This window comes from Schistocerca piceifrons, chromosome 11 (genome assembly GCF_021461385.2).
Source record: "Schistocerca piceifrons isolate TAMUIC-IGC-003096 chromosome 11, iqSchPice1.1, whole genome shotgun sequence".
NCBI lineage: Eukaryota > Metazoa > Arthropoda > Insecta > Orthoptera > Acrididae > Schistocerca > Schistocerca piceifrons.
In genome coordinates, this window is record NC_060148.1 from 29,973,409 (window position 1) to 30,000,938 (window position 27,530).

The 27,530-nt window shown below is 45.1% G+C and overlaps 1 long non-coding RNA gene and 1 pseudogene across 1 annotated transcript in view; one reads left to right on the top strand and one right to left on the bottom strand.

Moving 5' to 3' along the window:
- Positions 1–27,530, top strand: part of LOC124720445 — a 469,216-nt gene that overhangs the window by 216,329 nt on the left and 225,357 nt on the right. The window lies entirely within an intron of this gene.
- On the bottom strand, positions 15,633–15,750 carry LOC124720642 (annotated as a pseudogene).

The window sequence follows — 27,530 nt, forward strand, 5'->3', positions numbered from 1 at the left end:
TAAGTTCTAGGGGACTGGTGACTTCAGAAGTCCCATAGTGTTTAGAGCTAATTCCCTCAGCATCATCTGATTTAATTGGACTGCTTTCCATTATCGTTGTTTTGCTTTTGCTGGTGTTCGTCTTAGAACCTCTTTTCGAGACACCTTTCCTTCCGTTCAATTTGTCTTTCAAGACCTTCGCCATCTCTGACACTATCATTGGCAAACCTCAAAGTTTTTATTTCTTCAGCCGAACTGTGTTTCCAGATTTCTCCGTGGTTTCTCTTACTGCTTTCTCAATGTATAGATAGAATAACATCAGGGATAGGCAACAACCCTGTCTCTACATGGGCTTCCCCTTGATCCCCTGTCGGCTCTTATATCTGCAGTCTGGATTCGGTACAAGTTGTAGATAACATTCCACCCTCTGTATTATGTCCCTTATACATCCACAATTTCAAACCTATATCCCAGTCAACATCGTCAAAACCTGTTTTGTATGTTCCTGCATTTCTCCGAAACCCAAACCGATTTTTCGCAAGATCAGTTTCTACCAGTTTTACCACTCTACTATAAATAATTTGTATCATTATTTTGAAACCATGACTTACTAAATTGATGGTTCGGTAATATGCACAGCTGTCGGCACCTGCTTTCTTTGGAACTCTGAGGGTGTTTAACCTTTCTCACATATGTTGCGGACCAGGTGGAATAGTTTTGTTGTGGTAGGTCCCGCAAGAATCTGAATAATTCTGAGAGAACGTCGGCTACTCCAGAGCCCTTGTTTCCACTTAGGTCTGCCGGCGTCTGCGGCCGAGCGGTTCTAGGCACTTCAGTCCGGAACCGCGCGACCGCTACGGTCCCAGGTTCGAATCCTGCCTCGGGCATGGATGTGTGTGATGGTCCGCAGCTCGTGGTCCTGCGGTAGCGTTCTCGCTTCCCGCGACCGGGTTCCCGGGTTCGATTCCCGGCGGGGTCAGGGACTTTCTCTGCCTCGTGATGACTGGGTGTTGTGTGATGTCCTTAGGTTAGTTAGGTTTAAGTAGTTCTGATGACCATAGATGTTCAGTCCCATAGTGCTCAAAGCCATTTGAACCATCCCCCCCCTCCCCCCCCCCCCCACCATGGAGTATCATATTACAATGGATAAAGCTACTTCAGAAAAATGGTTCAAATGGCTCTGAGCACTATGGGCCTTAACATCTCAGGTCATCAGTCCCCTAGAACTTAGAACTACTTAAACCTAACTAACCTAAGGACATCACACACATCCATGCCCGAGGCAGGATTCGAACCTGCGACTGTAGCAGTCGCGCGGTTCCGGACTGCAGCGCCTAAACCGCGTGGCCACCGCGGTCGGCAACTACTTCAGAAATCAGCGAATATATTACTGCTACAGATTCAATCATTTTTTAAAATAATTATGGAGCAATTATAGGTCACAATGTATTTCAAACACATTTTAACAAAAGAATAAGTGTCAAAATAGCTTACTATGTAAACCAGTAAATATCATTTAACTTAAAATAGGCGTCTTATTATTTATTATCTATTAAAACACATTTTTTACCCTGAATTCCAGTTACCAAAAACTACTTTAAGCAAGACGAAATAAATCTCGGGTGAACAGCCTGGTACGAGTGTGCGTAGAACACAATATTTCGGCAATCGACCACGTTGCCATCATCAGGTGCGCTGATGTACAGTACATGTGATGATGGCAACGTGATCAATTGCCAAAATATTGTGTCCTATCCACAGTCATACCAGGCTGTTCACCCGAGATTTATTTCGTCATAAAATACGCCTGGAGAAATTGAAGAATCACAAACTTTGAGCAGGCCGGCCGAAGTGGCCGTGCGGTTAAAGGCGCTGCAGTCTGGAACTGCAAGACCGCTACGGTCGCAGGTTCGAATCCTGCCTCGGGCATGGATGTTTGTGATGTCCTTAGGTTAGTTAGGTTTAACTAGTTCTACGTTCTAGGGGACTAATGACCTCAGCAGTTGAGTACCATAGTGCTCAGAGCCATTTTGAACATACTTTGAGCAACACAAAATTTTACCAATCTGTCGGTAGAGGACCCAAACTCTTCTTTTGTTAAGCGATATTCCATTCCCCCAACCCTCCCCTCCTCCTCCCCTTGACCGACTTCTAGAATCGCCCCTGCATGTTCATCGACTTTTCGAACCGAACCGAACTGCAGCCTCCTTTCCGTACAAGTTGCTGGTAACGTTTAACTGCGTATTTTTCAATTCTGTGTCGTTCAGAATTCCGAATTGTGTATTCCAGTCAACATTCCCAAAAACTTTCTTGTAAGGCTGGAAATGTTATAAACGTTTGCATCGAAAGCAGTAAAGTGGCTACAGCAGGTGTGTTCGCGTAAAGTGTAATCGGCTGCCGGTGTACCTGTATGTTTATTATTGGTCGCGGAACGTACGGTAAAGCTATGGGGGGCAGGGCTTAGCAGGGATTGTGCAGGTCGATGGCCGATAATCGCATTAGCCTCAACCACCGGTTGCCGCGTGCACATAGCTCCGGACCCCGCATGTGAGCGTGCGATATGGGCAGGCAGCGGAAACTTGCCGGAGTAATTTATTTGTAGCGCTCGGTTTTACGACGAGGGCGGTTCGTACGAGGGTAGCGGAGTTTTACTGCCCAGGGGCAAGGGGGGGGGGGGAGGGATTTAGGGAGAGGGGGAGGGGGTGGCTAGGTTACTCCGTAGCACTGCAGAGCGGAGGTCGGTCCTTAAGGGCCAAATGCTTCACTCGCGACCGTCTTTTACGGGGTCAGGGTAGGGCGTTTCGGTTTACGCTCGCCGTCTTCGGTGCATGTTCTATGCGGCGCAGCTTTCATAAAAGCCATTGTTGGCTTCGTAGTTTTGTGCTACTAGTACTTCTTTGTTACGAGAGACGAAATACGCCTGTTATGCAAACAGGAGAAGAAATCTGGACCACGCGAGGCATTACTGACATCTTAGAAAACGGGTTAGTGACATACGTAGGGCAAAATGCATTCTTATGCTTAAACATATGCACTACTGGCAATTAAAATTGCTACACCACGAAGATGACGTGCTACAGACGCGAAATTTAACCGACATGCAGAAGATGCTGTGATATGCAAATGATTAGCTTTTCAGAGTATTCACACAAGGTTGGCGCCGGTGGCGACACCTAGAACGTGCTGACATGAGGAAAGTTTCCAACCGATTTCTCATACACAAACAGCAGTTGACCGACTTTGCCTGGTGAAACGTTGTTGTGATGCCTCGTGTAAGGAGGAGAAATGCGTACCGTCACGTTTCCGACTTTGATAAAGGTCGGATTGTAGCCTATCGCCATTTCGGTTCATCCTATCGCGACATTGCTGCTCGCGTTGCTTGAGAACCAATGACTGTTAGCAGAATATGGAATCGGTGGGTTCAGGAGGATAATACGGAACGCCGTGCTGTATCCCAACGGCCTCGTATCACCAGCAGTCGAGATGACAGGCATCTTATCCTCATGGCTGTAACGGATCGTGCAGCCACGTCTCGATCCCTGAGTCAACATATGAGGACGTTTGCAAGACAACAACCATCTGCACGAACAGTTCGACGACGTTTGCAGCAGCACGGACTATCAGCTCGGAGACCGTGGCTGCGGTTACCCTTGACGCTGCATCGCAGACAGGAGCGCCTGCGATGGTGTTCTCGACGACGAACCTGGGTGCACAAATGGCAAAACGTCATTTTTTCGGATGAATCCAAGTCCTGTTAACAGCATCACGATGGTCGCATCCCTGTTTGGCGACATCGCGGTGAACGCACACTGGAAGCGTGTATTCGTCATCGCCATACTGGCGTATCACCCCGCGTGATGGTATGGGGTGCCATTGGTTACACGTCTCGGTCACCTCTTGTTCACATTGACGGCACTTTGCACATTGGACGTTATGGTGGCCGAGCAACTGGCTCGTCTCAATACGCCGTCACTGCTCTTGATGAGCTGTGGTATCGTGTTGAAGCTGCATGGGCAGCTGTACCTGTACACGCCATCCAAGCTCTGTTTGACTCAATGCCCAGGCGTATCGAGGCTGTTATTACGGCCAGAGGTGGTTGTTCTGGGTACTGATTTCTCAGGGTCTTTTCTTTTTTTGTCATCAGTCTCCTGACTGGTTTGATGCGGCCCGCCACGAATTCCTTTCCTGTGCTAACCTCTTCATCTCAGAGTAGCACTTGCAACCTACATCCTCAATTATTTGCTCGACGTATTCCAATCTCTGTCTTCCTCTACAGTTTTTGCCTTCTACAGCTCCCTCTAGTACCATGGAAGTAATTCTCTCATGTCTTAGCAGATGTCCTATCGTCCTGTCCCTTCTCCTTATCAGTGTTTTCCACATATTCCTTTCCTCTCCGATTCTGCGTAGAACCTCCTCATTTCTTACCTTTTCAGTCCACCTAATTTTCAACATTTGTCTATAGCACCACATATCAAATGCTTCGATTCTCTTCTGTTCCGGTTTTCCCACAGTCCATGTTTCACTACCATACAATGCTGTACTCCAAACGTACATCCTCAGAAATTTCTTCCTCAAATTAAGGCCGGTATTTGATATTAGTAGACTTCTCTCGGCCAGAAATGCCTTTTTTTGCCATAGCGAGTCTGCTTTTGATGTGTTCCTTCCCCCGTCCGTTATTGGTTATTTTACTGCCTAGGTAGCAGAATTCCTTAACTTCATTGACTTCGTGACCATCAATCCTGATGTTAAGTTTCTCACTGTTCTCATTTGTACTACTTCTCATTACCTTCGTCTTTCTCCGATTTACTCTCAAACCATACTGTGTACTCATTAGACTGTTCATTCCGTTCAGCAAATCATTTAATTCTTCTTCACTTTCAGTCAGGATAGCAATGTCATCAGCGAATCGTATCATTGATATCCTTTCACCTTGTATTTTAATTCCACTCCTGAACCTTTCTTTTATTTCCATCATTGCTTCCTCGATGTACAGACTGAAGAGTAGGGGCGAAAGGCTGCAGCCTTGTCTTACACCCTTCTTAATACGCGCACTTCGTTCTTGGTCGTCCACTCTTATTATTCCCTCTTGGTTGTTGTACATATTGTATATGACCCGTCTCTCCCTATAGCTTACCCCTACTTTTTTCAGAATCTCGAACAGCTTGCACCATTTTATATTGTCGAACGCTTTAACCAGGTCGACAAATCCTATGAAAGGGTCTTGATTTTTCTTTAGCCTTGCTTCCATTATTAGCCGTAACGTCAGAATTGCCCCTCTCGTCCCTTTACTTTTCCTAAAGCCAAACTGATCGTCACCTAGCGCATTCTCAATTTTCTTTTCCATTGTTCTGTATATTATTCTTGTAAGCAGCTTCGATGCATGAGCTGTTAAGCTGATTGTGCGATAATTCTCGCACTTGTCAGCTCTTGCCGTCTTCGGAATTGTGTGGATGATGCTTTTCCGAAAGTCAGATGGTATATCGCCAGACTCATATATTCTACACACCAACGTGAACAGTCGTTTTGTTGCCACTTCCCCCAATGATTTTAGAAGTTCTGATGGAATGTTATCTATCCCTTCTGCCTTATTTGACCGTAAGTCCTCCAAAGCTCTTTTAAATTTCGATTCTAATACTGGATCCCCTATCTCATTTAAATCAACTCCTGTTTCTTCTTCTATTACATCAGACAAATCTTCACCCTCATAGAGACTTTCAATGTATTCTTTCCACCTATCTGCTCTCTCCTCTGCATTTAACAGTGGAATTCCCGTTGCACTCTTAATGTTACCACCGTTGCTTTTAATGTCACCAAAGGTTGTTTTGACTTTCCCGTATTCTCTGTCCTTCCGACAATCATATCTTTTCTATGTCTTCACATTTTTCCTGCAGCCATTTCGTCTTAGCTTCCCTGCACTTCCTATTTATTTCATTCCTCAGCGACTTGTATTTCTGTATTCCTGATTTTCTCGGAACATGTTTGTACTTCCTCCTTTCATCAATCAACTGAAGTATTTCTTCTGTTACCCATGGTTTCTTCGCATCTACCTTCTTTGTACCTATGGTTTCCTTCCCAACTTCTGTGATGGCCCTTTTTAGAGATGTCCATTCCTCTTCAACTGTACTGCCTACTGCGCTATTCCTTATTGCTGTATCTATAGCGTTAGAGAACTTCAAACGTATCTCGTCATTCCTTAGTACTTCCGTATCCCACTTTGCGTATTGATTCTTCCTGACTAATGTCCTCAACTTCAGCCTACTCCTCATCACTACTATATTGTGACCTGAGTCTATATCTGCTCCTGGGTACGCCTTACAATCCAGTATCTGATTTCGGAATCTCTGTCTGACCATGATGTAATCTAATTGAAATCTTCCCGTATCTCCCGGCCTTTTCCAAGTATACCTCCTCCTCTTGTGATTCGTGAACAGGGTATTCGCTATTACTAGCTGAAACTTGTTACAGAACTCAATTAGTCTTTCTCCTCTTTCAGTCCTTGTCCCAAGCCCATATTCTCCTGTAACCTTTTCTTCTACTCCTTTCCCTACAACTGCATTCCAGTCGCCCATGACTATCATGACTATTAGATTTTCGTCCCCCTTTACATACTGCATTACCCTTTCAATATCCTCATACACTTTCTCTATCTGTTCATCTTCAGCTTGCGACGTCGGCATGTATACCTGAACTATCGTTGTCGTTGTTGGTCTGCTGTCGATTCTGATTAGAACAACCCGGTCACTGAACTGTTCACAGTAATACACCCTCTGCCCTATCTTCCTATTCATAACGAATCCTACATCTGTTATACCATTTTCTGCTGCTGTTGATATTACCCGATACTCATCTGACCAGAAATCCTTGTCTTCCTTCCACTTCACTTCACTGACCCCTACTATATCTAGATTGAGCCTTTGCATTTCCCTTTTCAGATTTTCTAGTTTCCCTACCACGTTCAAGCTTCTGACATTCCACGCCCCGACTCGTAGAACGTTATCCTTTCGTTGATTATTCGATCTTTTTCTCATGGTAACCTCCCCCTTGGCAGTCCCCTCCCGGAAATCCGAATGGGGGACTATTCCGGAATCTTTTGCCAATGGAGAGATCATCATGACACTTCTTCAATTACAGGCCACATGTCCTGTGGATACACGTTACGTGTCTCAGGATCTACGCACCCAAATTGCGTGAAAATGTTATCACATGTCAGTTCTAGTATAATATAATTGTCCAATGAATACCCGTTTATAAGCTGCATTTCTTCTTGGTGTAGCAATTTTAATGGCCATTAGTGTATATAACTCCAAAAATATGTCATCTAAAACAGTAAAACTTGAGACTATTATGTACAACATAATGGTGGGTATTCTGTGCAATTTTTGTTTGAAATGCGCGTCGACATACATTTTATAATGAACTGAATTTTTAATTGCGAGCCATAAAACTCGAATTCCGCAGTTGATATCTGCATAAGAGGATAATAAATGCGTGCGGAACATATTTTTGTTTAAGGTCATAGTTCCTTTGAAATTAATTTTTCAGTTTTGTGTTACCTGGAACTGCTCTATTTTTCTCAAATTCTAAAGGAGAACTTTTCACCGAGAAAAGGTAACAGAAAAGTGTTGAACACGATTATTTAGTAAGTAATTCTTAAGAACGCCAAATTTCAGCATGTTAGCTTTTTTTAGTTCCTGAGAAAAGGTACATTATAGCTCAAAACAGTCAGTTTACGGCAGTTTGCATTTGAAGTTTTTATCTAAATTTATACCTCCAGCGACTAATGCTGTCCATATCCACAATCTTTACTCTGTCCCTCGTCTTGCTGGAGTAATCTCTTCCCCTGCCTCCTTTGCCTAGCGGACTTTCGCCTTTTTTCCTTCTGCAGCCTGAGCTTTGTCCAGTCACGCTTCATCGATGCTTCTGAGTATCTTCAGAGTGAATGCACCTGTATGGAAGCCTAATCTCTACAGGCACTTAATCTTGCCTACATTTCCCCTACTGAATACTAGACAGGCATCGCCGGCCGGAGGGGCCGAGCGGTTCTAGGCACTACAGTCTGCAACCGCGCGACTGCTAAGGTCACAGGTTCGAATCCTGCCTCGGGCATGGATGTGTGTGATGTCCTTAGGTTAGTTAGGTTTAAGTAGTTCTAAGTTCTAGGGCACTGATGACCTCAGAAGTTAAGTCCCATAGTGCTCAGAGCCATTTGAACCATTTGGACTAGACAGGCATCACATGCAGATGTCTTCACAACAGTACAAATACTGTTTTTGCATAATGCTTCCATATAAGGTGATTGTAACTCTCATTTGTATTCTTTGTTTTCCCATGTACACATTTTTCTCAGAAGTTCGGGACTGGCTAGGTACCTGAAAGTTTGTTTTATAACATCTAAAACAGCAAGTGGCATACACATGTTTCTGGGTGCATGGCTTTCCACTGGCTTCTGCCTGAAGATATTTGCATCACGTTATGTCACATAGGGAATATTGAGAATTATCATCTGTGGAAAGTTTGTTAAAGAATATTGCCCACACGGCTTGCTGCATTGTTTCCACGCTATGTACGTTACCCCTGATAGGTTTTCCATAATATATTTGTAAAGTGTTAACTCCCTTGTTTGTCTGTCTGTTAACACCTTCCAGTGTCTTTCCGTCTTCCGAGCACCACGTCGTAAACAAAGGAACAGACAAAGATAATCTTTCTCACAGCCTTCTAGACTCATCTGCAGTTCATTTCGGTTCTGTGAACGAAAAATTAACGCACAAAAAATTTCTGGCGTAGAGAAGGTGTGGATCGCAACACACAAGGAGGGGACGGGGTAGCCGCAGGCACCCAAAACTTTTTTAAAACATATTTCCATCCACAATTTAATTATGAAACTGTGCGATGTTGTTCTTAAGGAATCAATCTAATAAATTACGCTTAAAAAATTAGTATTTTTTCGCGGTTTACCCCATGTCTGCCATTAAGGAAATGCGAACGTACGTTTATAGCATTTGTAGATTTAGAGGAAGCTTTTGACAGTGTTGACTGGAACACTCTCTTTGAAGTTCTGAAGGTAGCAGCGGTAAAATACAGGTAGCGAAAAGCTGTTAATAGTTTGTATAGAAGACAGACGGCAGTTGTAAAAGTCGAGGGGCATGAAAGGGAAGCAATGGTTGAGAAGGGAGTGAGGCAGGGTTGTACCCCATCTTCCAAGTTATTCAATCTGTATATTTTGCAAGTAGTAAAGCAAAGAAAAATTTGGAGTAGGAATTAAAGTTGACGAAGAAAAAATAAAACTTCAGGGTTTGGTGATGTAATTCTGTCAGAGACGGCAAAAGACTTGGAAATGCAATTCTGCGGGATGGACAGTGTCTTTAAAGGAGGATATAAGATGAACATCTACGAAGACGAAACAAGGATAATAGAATATAGTCTAATCAAATGACGTAATGCTGAGGGAATTACATTAGCAATCGAGACATTTGAAAAGTAATAGATGAAGTTTGCTATTGGGGAAATAAAGTAACTGATGATGGCCGAAGTAGAGAAAGTATAAAATGTAGACTGGCACTGGTAAAAAAAAAAGCGTTTCTGAAAAAGAGAAATTTCTTATCATCGAATGTAAATTGAGTCTTGGAACAGTAAAGTGGGGAAATGTCATACTGCTGCTAGGCAATCGTAAAGTTTACTACTCCGCCTTTTATTCAAAGGAAATCATGATTCATAGGTTTTGCATTAGCTAACTACAACTATTAGGTCTCTAATGGTATGTTACATACTAAATTAAGTACAAAATGTAATATTTTATACCCTACTGCGAACGTAAATTTTCCGAGGATTTATTAATCTAGGGTTGAGTGTTAGCAAGTCATAGGTATTTTTCCGGAGTGTAACCGTGTACGGAAGTGGAATGTGGACGATAAACAGTTAAGACTTGAAGAGAATAGAAGCTTTCGGAATGTGGTGCTACAGAAGAACGCTGAAGGTTAGATGGGTAGATCACGTAACTAGGATTGGGGAGAAGAGAAGTTTGCGGCACAACTTGACCAGAAGAAGGGATCGGTTGGTAGGGCATATTCTGAGGCATCAATGGATCACCAATTTAATATTGGAGGGCAGCGTGGAGGGTAAAAATCGTAGAGGGAGACCAAGAGATGGATGCACCAAGCAGATTCAGAACGATGTAGGTTGCAGTAGGTACTGGGAGATGAAGAAGCTCGCACAGGATAGAGTACCACGGAGAGCTGCATCGAACCAGTCTCTGGACTGAAGACCACAACAACACGCAAACAACATATAAAGAACTTTTCTGTAAAGAGCGGTAAGGGACAAGTTCGATGTTTTGGGTAATAGGGAAGTAAAGTTTCAATAAAATATGACAAGAAAGATATATCAATTGCTTGCAATGTGATTTTTTTAAAGTCAGGTAAGTCATTGTTTTGAAAAGTGTCTGCAGCAAGAAGACATTTTTAAAATGGTATTTTGTATCCGAAATTTTATTCTTAAAAATTCGTCATTCGCTATTTAACACAGTTAACTTGCAAACTGAGTGCACATAACATGGGTTGCCACTGACTTATGACTGTTTACTTGCTGGGGGAGTTAACAAAACATTACTGCGAAACCTGTAAAAAAAAATTAAAATTGAAAGGTTTGGAATCCTTTCAGAGTTTGATATTACGATTTGGATTAACAACTGGCCGCGCGGGTCTAGGCGCTGCAGTCTGGAACCGCGCGACTGCTACGGTCGCAGGTTCGAATCCTGCCTCGGGCATGGATGTGTGTGATGTCCTTAGGTTAGTTAGGTTTAACTAGTTCTAAGTTGTAGGGGACTAATGACCTCGGCAGTTGAGTCCCATAGTGCTCAGAGCCATTTTTTTGATTAACAATTTTTGCAATAATAAAGTATAAGAGCTTGAAAATAAATCTGTGATTCAGCACCCTATAAAATTAATTGTAGGAAGCGCCTTAGTACAGTACGAAAACAATGTTAAGAATGGAACTTAACACACTGTGACGCAGATTCACGTGAACAATGATAGGGGGCGCGGCTTAACACTGTTTACCTACTTAAATAGTAATTTACATTTAGCTGTATAGCAACAACTTCAGAAGCTCATTCTGGCTGAGTGGCACATTCAGGAACTCTATCAGACTCGTGTTAACCACATCATTCTCTAATTTGCACGAATAGTCCCAGAAAAGCATATTCCTGGCACAAATACTGAACACGTCACTAATATTGGCACTTAACACTATCACGCACACATCCTGATAGACCTGTCTCTAGTTAGAATGTGAAATTTTGAGACAGAGCTACTAATTAATGTCAATGAAGCACGCCACATGTCTCAGTTGCAAAGCTTTGCAACAACTGCTCAAAAAGTAAAGTGCTCCTAAAATGCCAAAAAACCTTTCTAATTTATTTTGTGACAACTGTGTGCAGTAATGGGAGCAAGGACGTGCATGACTAATACACTGAAGCGCCAAAGACACTGGTATAGACATGCGTATTCAAATACAGAGATGTGTAAACAGGCAGAATACGCCGCAGCGGTCGACAACGGCTATGTAAGACAAGTGTCTGGCGCAGTTGTTAGATTAGTTACTGCTGCTACAATGGCAGGTTATCAGGATTTAAATTAGTTTGATCGTGGTGTTATAGTCGGCGCAAGAGCGATGGGACACAGCATCTCCGAGGTAGCGATGAAGTGGACATTTTCCCGTACGACCATTTCACGAGCATACCCTGAATATCGGGAATCCCGTAAAACATCAAATCTCCGACATCGCTGCGACAGGAAAAAGATCCTGCAAGAACGGGACCAACAACGACTAAAGAGGTGACAGAAGTGCAACCCTTCCGCAAATTGCTGCAGATTTTACTAAAAATGGTTCAAATGGCTCTGAGCACTATGGGACTTAACATCTGTGGTCATCAGTCCCCTAGAACTTAGAACTACTTAAACCTAACTAACCTAAGGACACCACACACATCTATGCCCGAGGCAGGATTCGAACCTGCGACCGTAGCGGTCAAGCGGTTCCAGACTGAAGCAGATTTCAATGCTGGGCCATAAACAAGTGTCGGCGTGCGAACCGTTCAATGAAACATCATCGATATGGGCTTTCGGAGCCTAAGGCCCAATCGTGTACCCTTGATGACTGCACGGCACAAAGCTTTACGCCTCGTCTGGGCCCGTCAACACCGACATTGGACTCAAGATGACTGGAAACATGTTGCCTGGTCGGACGGGTCTCGTTCCAAATTGTCTCGAACGTATAGACGTGTACGACTTTGGGGGCAATCTCATGAATCCGTGGACCCTGCAACTGAGCAGGGACTGTCCAAGCTGGTGGAGGCTCTGTAATGGTGTGGGGTGTGTGCAGTTGGAGTGATATGGGTTCCCCAATACGTCTAGCTTCGACTCTGACAAGTGACACATACGTAAGCATCCTGCATGATCACCTGTATCCACTCATGTCCATCATGCATTACGACGGACTTGGGCAATTCCAGCAGGACAATGCGACACCCCACACGACCAGAATTGCTACAGAGTGGCTCCAGGAACACTCTTCTGAGTGTAAACATTTCCGCTGGCCCCCAAACTCCCCATATGTAATTCAGCATATCTGGCATGCCCTGCGACGTACTGTTCAGAAGAGACCTCCACCCCTGGTACTTACGGATTTATGGACAATCCTGCAGGATTCACGGTGTCAGTTCCGTCCACCACTACTTCAGACATTAGTCGAGTACATGCCACGTCGAGTTGCAGCTCTTCTGCGTGCTCGCGGGGGTTCTACGGGGTATTAAGCAGGTCTACCATTTTCTTCGGCTTTTGGGTGTATATCAGTACGGCATCGTCCGTAAAATACTTGAAAATGGCCTATGGCCGAAGTTGTACAATCTTACATGAAATAAAGGGAATGGCAACTGTGGAGTTATCATGAAGTCATTCACTGTTACTGCTGACTTGATCGCAATGATAATTATGATCCAGGATGTTTATTTCAAAATTTTCGTCGTGAGAGTGTTGCCCCTTGTTGCACACCTACATCTACATCTACATACATACTCCGCAATTCACCATACGGTGCGTGGCGGAGGGTACCTCGTACCACAACTAGCATCTTCTCTCCCTATTCCACCCCCAAACAGAACGAGGGAAAAATGACTGCCTATATGCCCCTGTACGAGCCCTAATCTCTCTTATCTGTGGGGTCTTTCCGCGAAATGTAAGTTGGCGGCAGTAAAATTGTACTGCAGTCAGCCTCAGAGGCTGGTTCTCTAAATTTCCTCAGTACCGATTCACGAAAAGAACGCCTCCTTTTCTCTAGAGACTCCCACGCGATTTCCTGAAGCATTTCCGTAACACTCGCTTGATGATCAAACCTACCAGTAACAAATCTAGCAGCCCGCCTCTGAATTGCTTCTATGTCCTCCCTCAATCTGACCTTATAGGGATCCCAATCGCTCGAGCAGTACTCAAGAATAAGTCGTATTAGTGTTTTATAAGCGGTCTCCTTTACAGATGGACCACATCTTCCCAAAATTCTACCAATGAACCGAAGACGACTATCCGCCTTCCCCACAACTGCCATTACATGCTTGTCCCACTTCATATCGCTCTGCAATGTTAAATCGACGTGACTGTGTCAAGCGCTACACTACTGATGGAGTAATCAAACATTACAGGATTCTTTTCCCTATTCATCTGCATTAATTTACATTTTCCTATATTTAGAGTTAGCTGCCATTCTTTACACCAGTCACAAATCCTGTCTGAGTCATCTTGTATCCTCCTACAGTCACTCAACGACTACACCTTCCGGTACACCACAGCATCATCAGCAAACAGCCGCACATTGCTATGCACCCTATCCAAAAGATCATTTATGTAGATAGAAAACAACAGCGGACCTACCACACTTCCCTGGGGCACTCCAGATGATACCCTCACCTCCGATGAACACTCAACATCGAGGACAACCTACTGGGTTCTATTACTTAAGAAGCCTTCGAGCCACTCACATACTTGGGAGCCAATCTCATATGCTCGTACTTCAGTTAGGAGTCTGCACTGGGGCACCGAGTCAAACGCTTCCCGGAAGTCGAGGAATATGGCATCCGTCTGATACCCCTTCATTCAGGGTTCGCAAGATATCATGTGAAAAAAGGGCGAGTTGCGTTTCGCAGGAGCAATGCTTTCTAAAGCCGTGCTGATGCATGGACAGCAGCTTCTCCGTCTCAAGGAAATTCATTATATTCAAACTGAGAATATGTTCGAGAATCCTGCAACAAACCGATGTTAAGGATATTGATCTGTAATTTTGAGGATCCCTCCTTCCACGCTTGTTATATATAGGCGCCACCTGCGCTTTTGCCGGCCGCGGTGGCCGTGCGGTTCTGGCGCTGCAGTCCGGAACCGTGGGACTGCTACGGTCGCAGGTTCGAATCCTGCCTCGGGCATGGGTGTGTGTGATATCCTTAGGTTAGTTAGGTTTAAGTAGTTCGAAGTTCTAGGGGACTTATGACCTAAGATGTTGAGTCCCGTAGTGCTCAGAGCCATTTGAACCACCTGCGCTTTTTTTCCAGTCTCTCGGGACTTTACGTTGGGCAGGAGATCCGCGATAAATGCAAGCTAAGTAAGGAGCCAATGCAGCAGAGTACTCTCTCTAAAACCGAATTGGAATCCCATCAGGACCTGGCGATTTGTTTTCAACCCATTCAGCTGCTTCACAACCCCAGGGATGTCTAACATCTATGTCCTCCATACGGGAATCTGTACGAGGCTCAAACGGTGGTATGTTTGTACGATCCTCCTGCGTGAAAGATTTCTCAAATGCTAAATTTAAAATTTCAGCTTTCGTTTTGCTGTCTTCCGTTGCCAGGCCAGACTGATCAGTGAGTGACTGATCGCTTACCGATTTTACGTAAGACAATAATTTCCTTGGGTTGTCATCAAGATCTTTTGCTAAGGTATGACGGTGGTAGTGGTTGAATGCTTCGCGCATCGCTCTTTTTACAGCAGTACGGATCTCTACTAACTTTTGCCTGTGCTCATTCTCCCAATCTTTCTTGTACCGCGAGTGCAACTGTCCTTGCTTCCTGAGCATTCTCCGAATAGCGCTCTTAAACCACGGTGGGTCTTTTCCGTCCGTAACCAACTTTTTCGGTACATACTAGTCCAGTGCGTGATTTACAATGTGTCTAAAATTTGCCCATAATTCTTCCACGTCCATCGTACCGGAAGTAAATTAAGCCGATTCATTTACTCAGTGGGATGCTAACAACTGCTTATCTGCTCTTTCTAGTAAGAATACTCTCCTAGCCTTGATGAGTATGTTGTTGACCTTTCCGCCGTCCAAGGTAGCGACGGCCAGTTGGGGCTGCAGGCATACGTTCTCAGTTTGACGAACACAAAGGAACGCTACAGCACATCGACTGGTCCACTAAAAAGCACTGTCATCAGGCCACAACTGGCCCATCGGGACCATCCGACCGGCGTGTCATCCTCAGCTGAGTATGTGGATAGGAGGAGCGTGTCATCAGCACACCGCTCTCCCGGTCGTAAGATGGTATGCTTGACCGAAGCCGCGCCTATTCGGTCGAGTAGCTCGTCAATTGGCATCACGAGGCTGAGTGCACCCCAAAAAAATGGCAACAGCACATGTCGGGCCGGATGGTCACCCATCCAAGTGCCGACCAAGCCCGACAGCGCTTAACTTCGGTGATCTGACGGGAACCGGAGTATTCACTGCGGCAAGGCCGTTGCCCGGTCCACTAAAACATCCGATCTTAATCCCACAGAAAATGTCTGGGACTATTTAGGATAGCCGGTGAAATGTACCAATCGACATCCACGCAATCTAGTACCTTTACAGGTCTGATGATGATTCAGTTGGGTGTGGTACTGCTAGGGAAACTAGTGGACTGTTTTCATCACCGAATTTAGGCCATTATGAAGGCTACAGGCGGTGTTACACGGTATTACCATGACATGTCCTGCAGGTGATTAATAGAGGGTATCCGGGACGAATTTTTATTTATTTAGCGCATGGGTAATACAGACATGTCATGAAATTAAATTAAATATACATATGTACATATTGACATACAAGAAACTTAAGTTTCTCTTTACTACTGAATATCCAGTCCTTCAATCCAGCGCACTGCATCTGGAGTTGCTAGCAGGAGGTCCTCTTTGTCGCCGTGATAGGCTCGAAGCCTGCATTCACTGACAATGTGGTGAACAGTCTGGTATGGAGCCCCGCAGTCACAGGCTGGGTCAGGCAGCTTCTTCCACTTAAAGAGAGCATCCCTGCATCGGCCATGGCCGGTACGGATTCTGTTGAGAGCAGTCCAGGTCTTGCGTGGTAGGTCGAATCCTCTCGGAAGTTTAGCACCTGAGAAGATGTTATGCAGGCGCACATCTGTCACTGCTTCCCACCGACCTTTCCATTCTTCATGAGGTTTGAAATCCTTAGAAACAATGTCAGCAGCATCGCACAGAGATGGATGGCGTGATTTCAGTCTCTTACGATTTAAAAATGACAGGTCGCTATGCACGGGTAGGTTAGAATTCCTGGAGATCTTGTGGAATTCTCTCATAATGGCAGTACATCTTCGTAGATCAGGAGGCATTATACCGGTTAACAGTGGAAGCCAATAAACTGGAGTAGATCTGATTGCGCCCGATGTTATGCGCATTGTCGTATTCAGCTGGGTATCAACAAGCCTTGTATGATGGCTGTTCATCCAAACAGGTGCACAGTACTCAGCACTTGAGTACACCAAGCCCAGAGCTGAAGATCGCAGGGTGGTTGCTGAAGATCCCCAGGTAGTTCCGCATAGCTTATGGAGGATGTTGTTTAGAGTCCTCAGCTTTTGAGCTAAGTTAAGAAGGTGTTGTTTGAAGCATAGTGTACGATCCAGGATGACACCAACATATTTTGGGCTCCAATTATGACGAAGAATTCTGCTTCTGAAACTTACTTCCAGTTTTATGTTCGCCAACCGGTTATTCAGATGGAAGCAACACACTTCTGTTTTACTCACAATGGGTTGGAGTCTCCAGATTTTGAAGTAATTATCTAATGCAGACAGGTCATTGGCTAGAATCATTCTGTTGTCTTCATTTCCTGGTGTTTTACGGCTAGAGCCAGGTCATCGGCATAGCAGTATTTTCTGGACGAAGTCTCAGGTAGATCAGATAGATATAGGTTGAACAGTAAGGGTGACAGAACTGATCCTTGAGGCAATCCGTTGTTCAGCTTCCTCTCTTTACTTATGTTTCTTCCATTGATTACCTGGAACTTCCGATAACTTCGGATGTTAAAGTGCTATAGAAAATGGCTCTGAGCACTATGGGACTTAACTTCTGAGGTCATCAGTCCCCTAGAACTTAGAACTACTTAAACCTAACTAACCTAAAGACATCAGGCACATCCATGCCCGAGGCAGGATTCGAACCTGCGATCGTAGCGGTCGCGCGGTTCCAGACTGTAGCGCCTAGAACCGCTCGGCCACAACGGCCGGCAAAGTGCTATAGAACATACAAAATTTATTGAAAATGTAATTTTTTTTACGGACACATTAAGTAATTTCTCACATTTATGTATGAAAATTATATCCTCCGCATGACCACCCAAGGTCTCGCGGCGACGAGTTCATTGAAGGTCTCGATGACGCGTTCAGAAACGTCTGGTGGGATGCCGTTAATAACCCTTTTAATTTCACCCTTCAATTGGTGCAATATTTGTGATTTGTTCACGTATACTTTTGATTTCACAAATCCTCACAAAAAGAGTCACAAGGCGTAAGATCGCATTATCTGGCAGGCCATTCCTGGTTACCACGCAAAGAGATAATTTTTTGAGAAAAGTTTTTACTCAGCGGATATATCGTTCCACTGGATGTGTGACATGGCGCACCATCTTGCTCAAAACAAATATCGTCATTTTCATCAATAAGACGGAAAAACCGGTGGGAAAGCATGTTTCGGTGACGGTCGCCGTTCACAGTGACGTCAGCTCCCTCATTGTTTTCAAAAAACTACGGGCCGATCAATCCTGCCCAGAACCGACACCACACAGTCGTGCGTCGTGGATGCATCTTCACCTTCCGCGGTCAAACGCGCATTTTCGCTACTCCAAATTCTGCTGTTCTGCTTACTGACGTACCCACTGAGGCGGAAGTGCGTCTCATCTGAGACATTTTATTCTTTTCGTGAAGTTCTCGCTCTCCGCTTGTCGATCCACGAGCCACTGTGGAAATCGATGTCACTTTCCATGATCTGCAGGCTTCAACTCTTGTGTAAGTTGATCCTTGCACGCATGCATTTTCAGATCTTTTCAAAGGATTTCATACAGAGAACATGGTGATAAATTCAGTTGTTGAGGCCGGCTGCTGTGGCCGAGCGGTTCTAGACGCTTCAGTCCGGAACCGCGCTGCTGCTACGGTCGCAGGTTCGAATCCTGCCTCGGGCATGGATGTGTGTGATGTCCTTAAGTTAGTTAGGTTTACGTAGTTCTAAGTTCTACGGGACTGATGACCTCAGATGTTAAGTCCCATAATGCCCAGGGCCATTTGAACGTTGAAAATGTGCGTTTCGCGGGAGGCGTGCCAGAGATAAATCCCTGCAGTCGCGCTATCCTCTGTGTCCTTGGTGGCTCAGATGGATAGAGCGTCTGCCATGTAAGCAGCAGATCCCGGGTTCGAGTCCCGGTCGGGGCATAAATTTTCATCTGTCCCCGTTGACGTATGTCAACGCCTGTATGCAGCTGGAGGTGTTCATTTCATTGTAATTTCACTGTTTTCTTGACTTCGAACAGATCGCGGCCATCCTGTTTTGTTAACGTTCGAAACAGAACCACAGGTCTCAAACTTCCGCATCAACTTCCGACGATTCGGTTGGAGCAGCATTACGTCTGAATGTCACACGCAATTCACGAACGTTTGCCGTGGTACTTTCACTGTTTTCGTGATAACTTATCACTTGGATCCGTCCTCATTTGTCATCTGTTCCATGACGATAATAAACATCGGGCAACAATGCTCACCATACAAAAGCCATCAGGCTAGTAATGGAAAGGACCGCAGATAACAAACGTGGAAAAACCAAGGCTGGGTCCGTCATGTGACAACATGGCGCAAAATTCAAATTCGTCGTTGCTTCCCGGACACCCATTACTTTGTCCGTTCTGTGTATGAGAACGAAGCTTGTTTCCACAACGAAACTTTGTCTCGAAACCTGGCAGAAAATCCAAAGAGATTCTGGTCGTATGTTAAGTATGTTAGCGGCAAGAAACAATCAGTGCCTTCTCTGCACGATAACAATGGAGATACTGTCGAAGACAGTGCTGCCGAAGCAGAGTTACTAAACACAGCCTTTAGAAATGCCTTCACAAAAGAAGACGAAGTAAATATTCCAGAATTCGAATCGAGAACAGCTGCCAACATGAGTAACGTAGAAGTAAATATCCTCGGAGTAGTGAAGCAACTCAAATCACTTAATAAAAGCAAGTCTTCTGGTCCAGACTGTATACCAATTAGGTTCATTTCGGAGTATGCTGATGAATTAGCTCCATACTTAACAATCACATACAACCGTTCGCTCGAGGAAAGATCCGTACCCAAAGACTGGAAAGTTGCACATCTCACAATAATATTCAAGAAAGGTAGTAGAAGTAATGCACTAAATTAGAGACCCATATCGTTAACGTCGATATGCAGCAGGATTTTAAAACATGTATTGTGTTCGATGCTGAGGGGATTAGATCAGGAAATGAGACACTTAAAGTAGTAAAGGAGTTTTGCTATTTGGGGAGCAAAATAACTGATGATGGTCGAAGTAGAGAGGATATAAAATGTAGACTGGCAATGGCAAAGAAAGCGTTTCTGAAGAAGAGGAATTTGTTAACATCGAGTATACATTTGTCAGGAAGTCGTTTCTGAAAGTATTTGTATGGAGTGTAGCCATCTATGGAAGTGAAACATGGACGATAAATAGTTTGGACAGGAAGAGAATAGAAGCTTTCGAAATGTGGTGCTACAGAAGAATGCTGAAGATTAGATGGGTAGATCACATAACTAATGAGGAGGTATTGAATAGAATTGGGGAGAAGAGAAGTTTGTGGCACAACTTGACTAGAAGAAGGGACCGGTTGGTAGGGCATGTTCAGAGGCATCAACGGATCACAAATTTAGCATTGGAGGGCAGCGTGGAGGGTAAAAATCGTATAGGGAGAAAAATGGTTCAAATGGCTCTGAGCACTATGGGACTTAACATCTATGGTCATCAGTCCCCTAGAACTTAGAACTACTTAAACCTAACTAACCTAAGGACAGCACACTACACCCAGTTATTACGACGCAGAGAAAATCCCTGACTCCGCCGGGAATCGAACCCGGGAACCCGGGCGCGGGAAGCGAGAACGCTACCGCATGACCATGAGCCGCGGACAATCGTATAGGGAGACCAAGAGATGAATACACTAAGCAGATTCAGAAGGATGTAGTAAGTACTGGGAGATGAAGAAGCTTGCACAGGATAGAGTAGCATGGAGAGCTGCATCAAACCAGTCTCACGACTGAAGACCACAACAACAAGAACAACAACAACAACAATTGTGTTCGAAAATTATGAATTACCTCGAAGAAAACTGTCTATTGACACACAGTCAACATGGGTTTAGAAAACATCGTTCCTGTGAAACACAACTAGCTCTTTATTCGCATGAAGTGTTGAGTGCTATTGACAAGGGATTTCAGATCGATTCCGTATCCCTGGATTTCGGAAAGGCTTTTGACACTGTGCCACACAAAATTGCGTGCTTATGGAATAACGTCTCAGTCATGTGACTGGATTTGCGATTTGCTGTCAGGGAGGTCACAGTTCGTAGTAACTGACGGAAAGTGATCGAGTAAAACAGAAGTGATTTCTGGCGTTCGCGAAGGTAGTGTTATAGGCCCTTTGCTGCTCCTTATCTATATTAAGGATTTTGGAGACAATCTGAGCAGCCGTCTTCGGTTGTTTGCAGATGACGCTGCCGTTTATTGACTTATAAAGTCATCAGAAGATCAAAACAAACTGCAAAACGATTTAGAAAGAAATATCTGAATGGTGCGAAAAGTGGCATTTGACCCTAAATTACGAAAAGTGTGAGGTCATCCACATGAGTGCTAAAAGGTACACGATAAATTAGTCTGATCTAAAAGCTGTGAATTCAACTAAATACATAGGTATTGCAATTACGACCAACTTAAATTGGAAGGAACACACAGAAAATGTTGTGGGGAAGGCTAACCAAAGACTGCGTTTTATTGGCAGGACACTTAGAAAATGTAACAGACCTACTAAGAAGACTGCCTACACTACGCTTGTCCGTCCTCTTTTAGAATACTGTTGCGCAATGTGGGATCCTTACCAGATAGGACTGACGGAGTACATCGAAAAAGTTCAAAGAAAGGCAGAACGTTTTGTATTATCACGAAATATGGGCGAGAGTGTCGCAGAAATGATACAGGATTTGGGCTGGCAATCATTAAAAGAAAGGCGTTTTTCGTTGCGACGGAATCTTCTCACGAAATTCCAATCACCAACTTTCTCCTCCGAATGCGAAAATATTTTGTTCACACTGATCTACATAGGGCGGAACGACCACCACGATAAAATAAGGGAAATCAGAGCTCGTACGGAAAGATATAGGAGCTCATTCTTTCCGCGCGCTGTACGAGATTGGAATAATAGAGATCTGTGAAGGTGGTTCGATCAACCCTCTGCCAGGCACTTGAATGCGATTTGCAGAGCCGGCCGGGATGACCGAGCGGTTCTAGGCGCTACAGTCTGGAACCGCGTGACCGCTACGGTCCCAGGTTCGAATCCTGCCTCGGGCATGGATGTGTGTGATGTCCTTAGGTTAGTTAGGTTTAATTAGTTCTAAGTTCTAGGGGACTGATGACCTCAGAAGTTTAGTCCCATTGTGCTCAGAGCCATTTGAACCAATTTGATTTGCATAGTATCCTTATAGATGTAGATGTCATTTTCTTTGTCAGTGTCAACAGATCGGCGGAAAAGTGAAATGAGGCTGTTCGCTTTCTTGTGCAGCAGTGTCGCCTTGTTAGAGTCGGGCTGCTGTTCCGTCTCAGAATTTATACCGCCGTGTCTCCACAGCCGCTGCCGCAAGACCCGTATTGGCTTTATTTATCTCGCTGGCCTATTACTGCACGACTTGACCGTGCTGGCCTGCACTTATCGCTGTCTGTGACCCAGCTAGCAGTGCAGCGTCGTATCGTATCGCTAGTGTGTCCAGACCTGGGCTAAGTAAACACGCCTCACGACAGCACTTTGCTCTCTCCTAAGGTCTACCTCTGCAAGACAGCTGTCGAAAGTTACGTAAGTGATCCTGCAACTGTCGTGTCCATACCCACCACGCACTTCAAATTTTCTTCCATTACTCCTTTGCAGGTGTCGATTGTGAGACGGCGGACTACGGCGAATGGTACTGGGAAGAGGTGGTCACGACATTGTGATCACGGATTTACTTCAGACTTTGTGCACTTTTAGTAGGCCTTCAAAACAACATCATGTGCAATGAGCCATAACAAACAAAATGAGATAAAATAAGTGGTTGGCGTTCGAGGCACATAAGACGAACGTGTATGACGCGACTGTTTGACTCCTGCTCTAAATTAATTTTAATCTATATTTCTTTAAATGGCTGCTCCTATTATTTAACTTACATCACATATGTGGGGTAATATAATTAAAAACAGCGCGTATTTTCATTAAATTTTGGTGAATTTCATGTTATTTGACTACTTCCTATTTTTAATTAAATTTAATTATTGGAACAGACATGTTTATAACCTCCTTTCTTTCTTTCTTTTTTTGGTGGTCCGTTGTCCCGCGGATTCGCAAGGTCGGCATGGTTAGGATGGATTTGGCAATGTTAATGTGAAGGGGTGGCCAGATGTCCTTGCTGCCGTCACCCCATACCCCCCGGGATGGAATTAGTGTACCCGAGCTGTCTAGTGTAATGCATGGCCGGGCACTGTGGCCGAGCGGTTCAAGACGCTTCAGTCCGGAACCGCGCTGCTGCTATTGGACAAATATATTATACTAGAACTGACATGTGGTTACATTTTCACGCAATTTGGGTGCATAGATCCTGAGAAATCAGTACCCAGAACAACCACCTCTGGCCGTGATAACGGCCTCGATACGCCTGGGCATTGAGTCAAACAGAGCTTGGATGGGGTGTACAGGTACAGCTGCCCACGCACCTTCAACACGATACCACAATTCATAAAGAGTAGTGACTGGCGTATTGTGACGAGCCAGTTGCTCGGCCACCATTGACAGGACGTTTTCAATTGGTGAGAGATCTGAAGAATGAGCTGGTCAGGGCAGCAGTAGAAACATTTTCTGTATCCAGAAAGTCCCGTACAGGACCTGCAACATGCGGTCGTGCATTATCCTGCTGAAATGTAGGGTTTCGCAGGGATCGAATGAAGGGTAGAGCCACGGGTCGTAACACATCTGAAATGTAACGTCCACTGTTCAAAGTGCCGTCAATGCGAACGAGAGGTGACCGAGACGTGTAACCAATGGCACCCCATACCATCACGCCGGGTGATACGTCAGTATGGCGATGACGAATACACGCTTCCAATGTGCGTTCACCACGATGTCGCCAAACACGGATGAGACCATCGTGATGCTGTAAACAGGTCCTGGATTCATCCGAAAAAATGACGTTTTGCCATTCGTGCACCCAGGTTCGTGGTCGAGTACACCATCGCAGGCGCTCCTGTCGATCATGCAGCGTCAAGGGTAACCGCAGCCAGGGTCTCCCAGCTGTTACTCCATGCTGCTGCAGACGTCATCGAACTGTTCGTGCAGATGGTGGTTGTCTTGCAAACGCCCCATCTGTCGACTCAGGGGTCGAGACGTGGGTGCACGGTCCGTTACAGCCGTGCGGATAAGATGCCTGTCATCTCGACTGCTAGTGATACGAGGTCGTTGGGATCTCGACCAACGCGAGCAACAATGTCGCGATACGATAAACCGCAGTCGCGATAGGCTACGTGATGGCACGCATTTCTCCACTTAACACGAGGCATCACAGCAACGTTTCACCAGGCAACGCCGGTCAAATGGTGTTTGTGTATGAGACATCGGTTGGAAACTTTCCTGATGTGAGCACGTTGTAGGCGTCGCCAGTGGCGCCAACCTTGTGTGAATGATCTGCAAAGCTAATCATTTGCATATGACAGCATCTTCTTCGTGTCGGTTAAATTTCACTTCTGTAGCACGTCATCTTCGTGGTGTAGCAATTTTAATGGCCACTAGTGTAGGAATATCTACACTCGTACTCGTGACGCCCTGTGCATGTTTTATAACTTTAAAGTAGGCGGAGTTGCAATGAGGAGGCGAAGTTTGTTATCTGAAACAATTCCCAAGGACAGCCCATATTAGGACGTATGTCTGTCTCAGGAGTTAGGTTGTTCTAATGATACTGACATTCTTGCTTGTCAGAAATGTGTAGCTGCAATCGAACCGTAGAGAAAGCTTTCGTAAACTCGGGGATCAAGACAAAGACCGCAGCAGACAGTGACTGAGGGACGGGCGCCGGCCGGAGTGACCGAGCGGTTCTAGCCGTCGGAGTCTGGAACCGCGAGACCGCTACGGTCGCATGTTCGAATCCTGCCTCGGGCATCGATGTGAGTGATGTCCTTAGGTTAGTTAGGTTTAACTAGTTCTAAGTTCTAGGGGACTGATGACCTCAGATGTTAAGACCCATGGTGCTCAGAGCCATTTGAACCTTTTGAGGGAAGGTCGCGTCAGCGTTTTTCCGGTGTGAGCCGGACGCCACCGTAGCGTACCCGTTTCAGCTGGTCGCCTTCAAGAGCCGTTGCAGTGTCTCGTCGGTCCTTCTCTGGCCAGACTTGCATCCGCCGGCCGCACAGCCAGTTTACGCGCTGCTTGGCGATTAATCGGCCGCGACGCGCGCTATCGACCCATCGCACGCCGCCGGGTGGTGGAGAGTGAGTCGGGGAACCCCCACTCCCCTCCCACCTGCCACTACTCTTGCTCCCCACTTCCCCCCCACCATCATTGTCACCCTTGCGTATAGAGATGGGAAAATTGAAACACGTAACTGTTTCGAAACAAATGAAACAGTACAATGTAATGTTTCGATACGCTGTTTCGAAACAGTGAAACAGTTTGTGTTTTGTAATCTAATAAATCTACACATTTAATGATCTTGTATGTCTTACTGTGTAAGTATGTCCATATAAACACAAATGAGGTGCGAGAGCGCTAATCATATCGCAGAAAGTATGAAACTATCACTTGGGCGTCTTGGCAGTTTCGTATTTCCTGCGGCAAATGCGGTGCTTTCGTGTCGTGTGACTTTCATATTTTTCAATTGGCTGAGGACAGCCATAGCTGAAGACAGAAGAACCACCACGAACGGAACTGGAGGCGGGAGCAAACTGCAGAAACAACGGATATGCTACTGGGATTCCCACATTCCGTTAGTATGGGTAATATACCTATCCTGCTAATTTCCATCCACACAAAGGGAATCATTGTGGATAATAGGCACGGTGACTATAGACTCACAAATAACGCCGAATAATTCGAATAAATAACAAAATATAACAGAAAGAAATTTTGTCTTCCAAGGTGTTTATAACCGTGTTTCTCTGCCCTTCCCGTTCACCATTACACTATCAGTGATATGTCAAACAGATTGCTTGCAATGATACCTACATCAAATTTATGTATATGTCTAATAACGGTCACTCCATGCATTTTTTAATTCAAACTGTTGTAGGCTTACTTGCGTTTCTTAATATGATTACTGTACATAAACAGAGAAGCGTATGTTGTAAAAAAAGTGTAATTTAACTGAATGATTTTCACATATTTATTATTTTGAATGTGAATAGTATGCGTTGTTTTATTGTTTGGTTAGTGTGTATAAAGCAGATGTTACGCCATTTCGGCATAGGACAGTCAGCTAGAAACGAAGCTTTATTTTCGGATATCTTAAGCTTCATGCTATTTCTTGTCAAAAAGATTTCGACACTCTTGAAAGTGTTTCATTCAGTGTTATGTTGTGTTTCAGTACCTGTGCCGAGCCCGAATCTCGTCCGACACAGAGCGGAATGAAACATCACTGTTTCGATACAATTAGTCCGTTCCAAGCACTGGTGGACTGAAACAGCCTTAGTTTGAAACAACGATACAGTTTCTGTGTCTGGCTCGAGATCGAATCTGGTCCGGTTATCCGAGACACGGGCGGGATGAAACACCACTGTTTCGAAACAGTGAACCACAGCCGTTCCGAAACACTGAAACAGTTCCACGTATCGATACGCTGTATCGAAACATAGAAACAGTGGCCAAGTCTACTTAGGGACAGCGCCGGCTGCGTTAGGGCTAGATCTCGCCTCTACGCGGCGGGCTAGAACTTGCGACCACACGCAAGAACAGAGAGCTGTGTGTGGACGCAGCTATTGCCGGAATAGCTCTGCCCTACCCTCCTCACACAGCAGCGCGCGAAACACTCCTTTGAAGGGAGTACGCCAGCGTACGCAGCTCGAGTACACAAACAGCTGGCTCCAAGGCCGTCTTTTCAGCGTCTCATTCACCACGCTTACACCAGAGACAGCGCCCGTAGTAGAAAACGGAACCTGCAGAATTCTCTTCTGCAGTCCCTCGCCATCGATTCTCTACCATAGGGGTCTCCAAACTACGGCCCGCGTTAGCTGGCCGTACATCCCCGGTATCCGGCCCGCCAAATATTTGAGGTGGTACCTGTACTGCCAACAACAGAGCTTCGAGGCCTATCGCGACCAATACGCCGCGACATTGGCTCTGCTACTCGCTACAAGACTACATAACTAAACTTATTGTTGCGCCGCTTGAAATAACAATGCGTTGGCATAATCTACCTCTGTTACGTCTTGCAGTAATAGTCTTGCTAACAGTGATTTTGAGATTTTGTTAACTTTGCAGGACGCTTCCGTGAAGAATGTGCAGTGACACACTTTTTTGTCGGTGAAATTCGCCAGAATAAAATACGCCAGAATTTCGGTCAGGTACGTCCACCAATCAAAATTATGTAATTAAATAAAAATCGTAGTTCGTTATTCCCACAACCTTAGATTTTTGCGATTTCATCTTTCCTTTAGCCTTACATTACGGTGATCATGGAGTGCTAGGGTGCTTTAATCCCACTAGGTAGATCTTGGCCCTTATGACTTCGTGGCGGAGTCAATGTGGCCCGCGGACTAAAAAGTTTGGAGACCCCTGCTGTAGCACGATGATACGCACCTGTTCGTACAAATGTCCTACTTACAGCGAGAGCCATTCCAAAAGTAAGCACCGTTTCTTTCTCTGGATAGTTTTGACGTGAGAACGTCTGTTCGATAGTCGCTCGAACTTGCGTGGCGAAGTACCGTCAGATCCGAAGCGCTACTACACTGACGTGAGGGCGACCGTTGTGACCGAGCGGTTCTAGGCGCTTCAGTCTGGAAC